Source organism: Petaurus breviceps, unplaced genomic scaffold (genome assembly GCF_028583685.1).
Source record: "Petaurus breviceps papuanus isolate PSGF00001 unplaced genomic scaffold, PetGlider_PUasm1.0 98, whole genome shotgun sequence".
Taxonomy (NCBI): Eukaryota; Metazoa; Chordata; class Mammalia; order Diprotodontia; family Petauridae; genus Petaurus; species Petaurus breviceps.
In genome coordinates, this window is record NW_027187460.1 from 46,155,817 (window position 1) to 46,164,700 (window position 8,884).

At 38.9% G+C, this 8,884-nt stretch overlaps 1 pseudogene; it reads left to right on the forward strand.

The window, feature by feature from the left end:
- The first annotated feature begins 205 nt into the window (after positions 1 to 205).
- LOC138155652 (heterogeneous nuclear ribonucleoprotein D-like pseudogene) lies at positions 206 to 1,390 on the forward strand (annotated as a pseudogene).
- Positions 1,391 to 8,884: the final 7,494 nt, after the last annotated feature.

The window sequence follows — 8,884 nt, forward strand, 5'->3', positions numbered from 1 at the left end:
TAGAACCTTGCATTTGTAAGGGTATTCAAAAACTAGAGAGTGTCCACAAGAAAGTAACCACGAAGGGTTTTGACTTCAGGGTGTATTCCATTCAGCTGAAGGAGGTCAAGTTGTTTAGTGTGGAAAGAAAAGACTTAAAAATACATGACAGTCCATCCAACGCGCCGCCGCTGTGACTGCCTCTCCGCGCCGCCTGCCCCCGGCCGACAGCCCCGCCGCCATGGAGGACGTGAACCAGTATAGCAACATGGAGGAGTTCGCCGAGGACTCCAAGATCAACGCCAGCAAGAACCAGCAGGACGACAGTAAGATGTTTATCGGAGGGCTGAGCTGGGACACAAGCAAGAAAGACCTGACCGAGTACCTGTCCCGGTGGACTGCACGATCAAGACGGACCCGGTGACGGGCCAATCGCGGGGCTTCGGCTTCGTGCTCTTCAAAGACGCGGCCAGCGTGGACAAGGTGCTGGAGCTCAAGGAGCACAAGCTGGACGGCAAGTTGATAGACCCGAAGCGGGCCAAGGCGCTGAAGGGCAAGGAGACGCCCAAGAAGGTGCTTGTGGGCGGCCTGGGCCCGGACACGTCGGAGGAGCAGATCAAGGAGGACTTAGCAGCGTTCGGAGAGATCGAGAACATCGAGCTTCCCATGGACACGAAGACTAACGAGAGAAGAGGATTCTGTTTTATCACGTACACAGACGAAGAGCCAGTAAAGAAATTGTTAGAGAACAGATATCACCAGATTGGTTCTGGGAAGTGTGAAATCAAAGTTGCCCAGCCCAAAGAGGTATACAGGCAGCAGCAGCAGCAACAGAAAGGAGGGAGGGGCGCTGCGGCCGGCGGCCGAGGTGGGACTGGGGGTCGTGGCCAAGGTCAGGGCCAAAACTGGAACCAAGGATTTAATAACTATTATGATCAAGGATATGGAAATTACAATAGTGCCTATGGTGGCGATCAAAACTATAGTGGCTATGGCGGATATGATTATACTGGGTATAACTATGGGAACTATGGATATGGACAGGGATATGCAGACTACAGTGGTCAACAAAGCACGTATGGCAAAGCATCCCGAGGGGGTGGTAATCACCAAAACAATTACCAGCCATATTAAAGGAGGACATGCAGAAAACAGGTGTGGATGCTACAGCAGTCTATCTTGCAGGATGACGACATTGAATGGAGAGTGGTCTTCTATTGATCTGAGATGACTATTTTGTAAAAGACTTTTAGTGTACATGACACAACTGTGTCCAATTGTATATAGCGGCTGATTTAGTTTTCTTGTTTTTGCTTTTGTCCTTTGCCATCTGTGTCATGACAAAATGTGGATTTGTGTTTATACAAATTTTATTTGTATAATTTCATGTTAATTGATTCTCAAAAATAAATTACTTGTGATTGTTTTTCTGTGTCAGGTACTAAATAGCTCTGTAAAAAAATGTAATTTTAAATAAGCAATAATTGAGGCACAGTTTATTCTCTAGGAGTCATGGACAATGGGGAGAAGCAGTGGTTCTTTATGAATAGCGAGCAGCAAACTTTGCCTTAGTGTCCTAATTCCCTTGACAAAAGTTCTATGCTAAGGATTCATGTCCATGTTTAAAATAAGGATAGATGCTAGTGACCATGCAGTTGAATAGCGTTTGTCCCCCATATGCGTTCTTGGGATCTTTGTGATGAGAAGTGTTAATTCAGCATGTTGTGAATAGCTGAAATTGTTTTTATCAGGCCATAGATCCCTCGACCTTTTTTTTTTCTAAGTAGAGCACCTTTTTGTTAAACACCACAAAGTAAGTTAGTAAGTACTTTTACAAGTTGACAAGATGCTTTGAGCCTGTTTGTAAAAAAAACAAAACAAAAAACAAAAACCCATTCATCTATTATGATTACTTGACACTTGCATTGAATGTGAGTGTAGTTCAAATTGCATATTTCTACATCCATTGAAACTGGATCAAAGATTAATATGGGCAAGATTTTCAGTAGAATTGTAAGTAAATTGTATTCTGAAATAGTGCATTATGTCACTGCCGCTGCCAAACCATAAGTAGCTATTTCTTATTGGAACACACACTTGGAAAGCTTTAGTAGAGTTATGGCTTTTGTCTTGGAACTTTTTAGGAAAAGTCATGATAGTAAATCCCATAAACTCATGTATTGTTTTGTATTCTAAATAAAGGTTATTTTTCCATTTTTAAGTGAAAAAAAAGTACATGATAGCTCTCTTTAAATATTTGATCATATGTTACCTGGAAGTGGGATTAGACTTTCTTTGTTTAGCTCCAAAGAGTAGGATCAATGAGAGAAAATCACAAAGCAATACATTTAATAATTAGAGCTATTCTGCTGGAGGCTGATTTGGAAGATCAGGGGTTCTCCTTCATTCAAAGTCTCCAAGTAAAGTCTGGGTGATACACTTGCTTTGTAAGCAATAGAGGGAATTATTTTTCCTCTGTCTACCTGAAGGAAGGAAACAAGAATTTATTAAGAGTCTAGTGTATGCCAGGAATTGTACTAAGTGTTTTACAAATATCATCTGATTTGAACCACACAACAACCCTGGAAGGAAGGTGCTATTATTATTGTCCTATTTTGCAGTTGAGAACATTGAGATAAAGATTAAGTGGTTTGTTAAGGGATTACAAAGTGATATTGCAGACTTGAAACTATTAAGTATATGAAGCCCTATTTGAACTAAGCTCTCCCTGACTCTAGGGAGAACTCCATTCCTTATACCCTGTGCCACCTATCTGCCTCTGCTCATCATAATCCACCAAAGGCAATTACTTTTTTTTTTCATCAACAGTGACCACACAGCCTTGAACTCTTCCAGATTGATTTTTTAGGGGAAAACTTTTTCATGATACCCTCTCAAAATGTTTTGAAGTGCTTGTAGATTCATCAAAACCTCTGCTGCTATAAGTTTAACACTGCACCATTTATGTGGGACATATTGTTTGCCATGGTGTTTACCATGTTGGGTCTACATTTTAATGAACCAACTTTGAGAAATTTGCAGATAGGGACATTATCAGAGCTGTCAGCATCTTGTTTCATCATCCTCAAGCAAATGGTGAGCAGAAAGAATGGAACAGACCACTAAGGATGCCTTGAAGTGAAATGTTGGATGAGATTGATTAGTAAGACTTCTTGGTTTCTCATCAATCAATGTGTCATTATGTTCAACAGCAGAAGCCAGTCCTGTTGAATTATTCATAGGGTCTAAAGACTTGCCCAAATATCCTCATCTAGATTTTTAGCTAAGGATTTACAAAGAAAACAAGAATGTAGCCTAGATGTTGCACTTATTCTTCATTCTTTTATTCAATTTAGAGTTAATCTTTGGTAACCACAGACAAGGACCAAGGTGTGTTTTTGCCATTGTATCTGAGGTCAGAGGGCCTACACCAAACAAGGTTCACAGTAAAGAGAGGCTTGTGTGATAGTGGCAATATTGGTGAATTATGAAAGCATAACTTGCAGTCACTTGACTCCGACAGTACCATTAGAAATATCTCCTCTAGAGTTAACTAGGGTTGATTTTATGGATCTACCAACAGAGATGCCAAATGCAGGAATTATCATTTCTATGTGGCAAACACATGATGAGAGATAGAATACAGGGACATTCATACTCCTAATATAGTCAATCAATATTTCTTAATCTTCTACTTATGTTCCTGTCACTGTGCTAAGTGTTGTGAATACAAAAAGAGGCAAAATAGTGTCCTTGCCCTCCAGGAGTTTATAATCTAATTTAGGAGACAATATGCAAATAAATATATAAAAAGCAAGAAATATACAGGGTAATATAATAGAATTATAAAGATATAAAAGTGTTTGATTCTTAATTGATCAGCACACTAGCTTAAGAAGGTAGCAGAGTGACTTCAGCATTTTGGAATTTTGTTTTAAATTTAGAATATTTATTTTGACAATTCTGTAAAGTCTTACAAAAAGATCACAAATAATTCAGAGAAATTAAGGCATCTTCTTTGATCTCTCTTTAGTTTTGTTATATTCTGCATCTGTTATTTTTTTCTCTACAAGCTGTTAATTTATGGTCCTTTATGCTCCTTGGGATATATTAAAAACCTCTCTGTGAATCTTGCTCTTTGGGCAAAGAAGTTGACTTTTTCTGGCCTCAGTTTCTCTTGCAATTGCAGAATAAAATCTTGTTTGTTCCTGAGCTATTCTACTTCATGAGAAGAATTCTTTTTCCCTTAACAAGAGGCAGACTTGTAAAGTTTACTCCCTTGCTGGTTAAATAATTATATTAGCTAAGGGGAGAAATGTGTGAGTCTTTCTAGTGAGAAAAGAAGGTGAGGGGCTGGGAGTATAAAGAGTAGTGCATATATTACTGTTTAATTACTTTTGGGTTCTTTTGCATTCTTGTGATGGTTTATAGTAGGAATTTTAGGAGAGAGTTTGGACTCGGTACTTTTGCTAAGAGGAGAAAAAAATAAAAGAACTTCCATGTAGGAAACCTCTTAACTCCTCATCTGCTTTACTGATAACCCAACACAAAAGATTAATTTTCCAACTAATCCAATTTTTAACCCTCGAAAAAAAGTAATGAAAAATTTCTTAACAGTTTAAAAACCCCCAGAGATAATGGGACAAAGTACATGTCAAGCTTTAGTTCTCCTGCTTCTTTTCTTATAAAATTATCTGTCAATTTTTTGTATGCCCCCTCTTCTCATTTGCATATTTTTTACTGAGGAAGAGAGATTTTGACTATTATTTTATATTGTAACAAACTCCTGGTGTGTAATTTCTTCTACTAAAACCTGTCTATTCCTGCCTGGACACTTACAGTCTTAGAGATTTGCCTAGAGCGCTGAGAGTTTAAATGACTTGCACTGTGTCACTTGGTCAGAATTGGGACATGAACTCAGGTCTTCCTGGTTCCAAGACCAGCTCTTTTCACTATGTCACATAGACTGTTTTTAAAACTTTAATTACTCAGTTGATTCTCTGAACATCCACATCTGTCTCCTCCTTTTCTTCCTTGTTGCAACTGTGTGTGCGTGTGTGTGTATACACACACGGCACACATGCAAGCACATGTGCAGAGAATCTAATTGTTGATATTTTCTGGATTCTTATCAGACTGACTTCCTCTGCAGAATTTTTTAAATCTGTTCCCCTCAAATATAGAATCCCTGTCAAATTATAACCAGTCTCCCTCTTCTTTTATATTATTAATTCAAAACTGGAATGGTCACTTCCCACCAATATTTCTGTCATTTTTACTTTAGAAAACAGTTCTTTGTTGGTCAGATTGAGGTATAGTAGAAACAGTGTTGGATTTAAGGTTAGAGAACCTGAGTTTAAATCTTATCTTGGCCATTAACTAGCTGTGGACCTTGAGTAAATCCGTTTACCACTCCAGGCCTCAGTTCTGAGTTCTTCTGAGTTTTCAGTTCTTCTATAAAATGAAGAGATCTGTAATGTTTCCCAGTTCTAGATCTAGGATCTTAAGGTCATAAATTTAGAAGGGGATTGATGGAGTTGTACTAAGAAATAGGAAGATAATCTACATTGCCATTTAGCAACAAATATTTTACAAGTACCTGTTTAGACATGATATAAAAATAGGACCTCAGATGCCTCTATCAATCTAATTCTCTAATAGATGACTGGTACAATTAATTCATTTGATCCAAGATCTTTTCCATCTGAACAGTATATATATATATATATATATATGTATATATATATATATATGTATATATATATATATGTGTGTGTGTGTGTGTGTGTGTGTGTGTGTGTGTATATAATACATAGAGAGATAGATACCTAAGTATATTTTCATAGCCATTCTATCAGTCAACTTATTTTCTTCTTTCATGAAGACTTATCTGAGATAAAGTTTTTCCAAGCATCCTGTATCATTTAACTGTAGAACCCATATTTATGGGTCATTTTGAAGATGGTGATCTATGCCCAGGAGCAAAGTTTGACATATTTTACCCCTAGTTCCTATTCAGGAATTTTAGTTGCTGGTATTCATCAACTCTTTGGATTTGTCAATATAAACTGCTTAGAAACCAGGTGTGTGTGTGTTTAAACACAGCTAGATATTCACTTGCTATTTAACTGAATTAAATTGAAATCTGTTTGGAAGAACTGTCTGGTTTTCATCTGAGTCTTTATAGACATTGCATAAAATATTGTTTTAATGAAATATACCTGAGCAAATCGAACATTGTAGGATCATCTGGAGACTTTCTTTTTAAAATCCTGTTAATACATTGAGAACAAACCTTTATATGAACATTTTAATAGCACTTAACTTCCCGCTTCCTTTATACCACAGCATATTGAACAATTTTAGGTAAGGTGATATTCAGAAAACACCAATCAACTTTAAACTTCCAATGCATAGATTGAAAAAAATCCAAAATAACATTTTAACATCAAGAATGAATTAATATTAAGAAAGAAACCATTATAAATATCACATAATTTCAAAAATATTTTTATCCTAAGAAAAAAGACAAATCTTGACTTAGATGAGAGAATGTTTTTGTGCTTTGAACAAGGTAGTGGGAGTAAAGATTCATTTATTTTTGGCTTAGCTGCTAACTAGTGCTTCAGACTTTGCAAAAGTAACAGGGTTTATGGTATTAATAGAACAGATGTAAATGATTAATAATTCTTATTAATGTTTTAAAGTCCTTGAAAAATATCTTAGAGGAAAGAGGATTCTCGGAAGATGGTGGAGTAAGTCAAAAATTCCAAGCTCTACAGATTTCCCCCACAAAGAAGACAAAATGGTGCTTCACAACAAACATAAATCAACAACAGTTGGGGCAGAACAGTGGTTCTCCTGGGACAACTGAATAAGATCTGAAGAAAAATCCCAGGACTGAGATTTGGTCCTCACGAAGAATAAACTGAATTAAGGCACTGAAAAAGCAAGATAAGAACCCTGGGGCTAGCTCAGTTGGGAGGTAACCTCAGCCCCAGCCACAGGAACTTTCACCTCTTGAACAGCGTGAGGAGTCTGGTGTTTAAGCTAGGGAAGATTGGAGGAAACTTTGTTGACAAGAAATGCCAGACCCAGCTATGCTGTGGAGATATGGCCCTGGGGAAGAAGGAATCAGCACACACCCAGTGAGTGCAGAAGCAGTGGTGTGGGGATATCACTGCTGTGGATATGATGGGATGCTTGGGATCTATGTTTATAATATTAGTTTGTAGCATCAGTTTGTAACCGCCAGCCTTGGAGCATTAACTCTTTCCAGTAACAGCTCATGAATTGTTTATCTCAGCTTGGAACAGTAACAAGCTACACCTATGAATCCTTCACAAAAGTATCTATAAACATTCCAGTTTAGGCAACTATTATCTCCCCCTTGTAGTGTCCCGCTGCCCCCATGAATCCTTCAATATCCTATCTCTAGGTTAACTCCTTAGTAATTTTCCACATACTGAGTCTCCTTTAGCCTTGGTTCCCAGACATCAATCTTGTCAAACATGACACTGATAGGTGGCAGACTGGGCACTTCTCCATCAGCCCTTGACTGCTAGCTGACTTAGTGATGTTTCAAGCCTAAAACCACACCTCCAGGTATCCCCGTCCCCTCAACTCGGCTATTTCCCAGTGAATTATGGGCAATACACCTGCGCAGTTGACATTAAAAGTGCATGTTCCTTTAAGCACTGGCCTCACCTTCACTCCTCCCTAATCCCACCCTCTTCTCACCTGGTCAGCATAATTGACATCTAATGAATAGTCTTAACTCCTTAAAAGCCTTGCCTGTGTCTTCTTTAAGCTTGCAGGTCCCCTAAGGACCCTTGCCCGCTGTAAAGCATGCAATAAACTTTTACAACTCTGACTCCAAGTTGGCTTGGGCTGAATTCTTCCCAGACTGAATCGAAGGCTTTCTGGTCTTAGATTAAGATCAGAGTTCCTGCTAAACCTATTGTCATCCGTCATCAGGTACTTATAGCAGGGCAGAGCTTTTGGTTTCAGTTCTAGGCCAGAGGGGAGAACTGAAGGAGGATCTGAGGCCAGAGCCACCATTTCCCCATACCCCAGGACTAGAGGTGATTACAAAACATAAGCTGCTACAAATTTTTAAAAAATTAGCAGGCAAAGGAGAAAGCATCTAACTATAGAAAGTTACTATGGGAATAGAGAAGACAGGAGTTTTTCTTCAGAGAAGGACATTGAAGCAAAAGGAAAACAATCTATCCTACTCTAAAGAGTAATGTCAAATGGTCATCTTCCCAAAAAGAATTCACAAAACTTAAAAAAGACTCAAAAATCAAATGAGAGAGATTGAGGCAAATTTTTTTTTTTAAATAAGAACAATCCAGGAAAAACAAGTTTATGAAAAGAAAATCAACTATTTAGAAAAGGAGATTCAGAAACTTAAGGAAGAAAACGCTCTTTGAAAATTAGAATTGGGGGCACAACTAGGTGGCTCAGTGAGTAGAGTGCCGGCTGCAGAGTCAGGAGGATCTGTTAGGATCCAGCCTTTGACACTTAAAACACACACACACACACACACACACTAGCCGTGTGACATTGGGCAAGTTACTTAACCCCAATTGCCCTCCAAAAAGCAAAAAAAAAAAAAAGAAAGAAAGAAAATGAGGGGGCGAAGCCAAGATGGCGGAGTAGAAGCAAGACCTTCCCACGGCCGGCTTCCACCCTCCCCAATCCATGTGAAAAGGGGACTCTAAACAAACTTTGGAGCTGCAGAACCCACATAATGACACAGAGAAGCTAACCTCCCGCTGAGGACAGCCAGGCAGGCCGGCAGGAATCAGCCAGCTCTGCACTCTGGGAGCCGAGCCCAGCACCAGTCTGAGATTTTAGCCCCAGGGCAAGCCTGACCAGCCGCCAGCCAGAGGGACTCCAG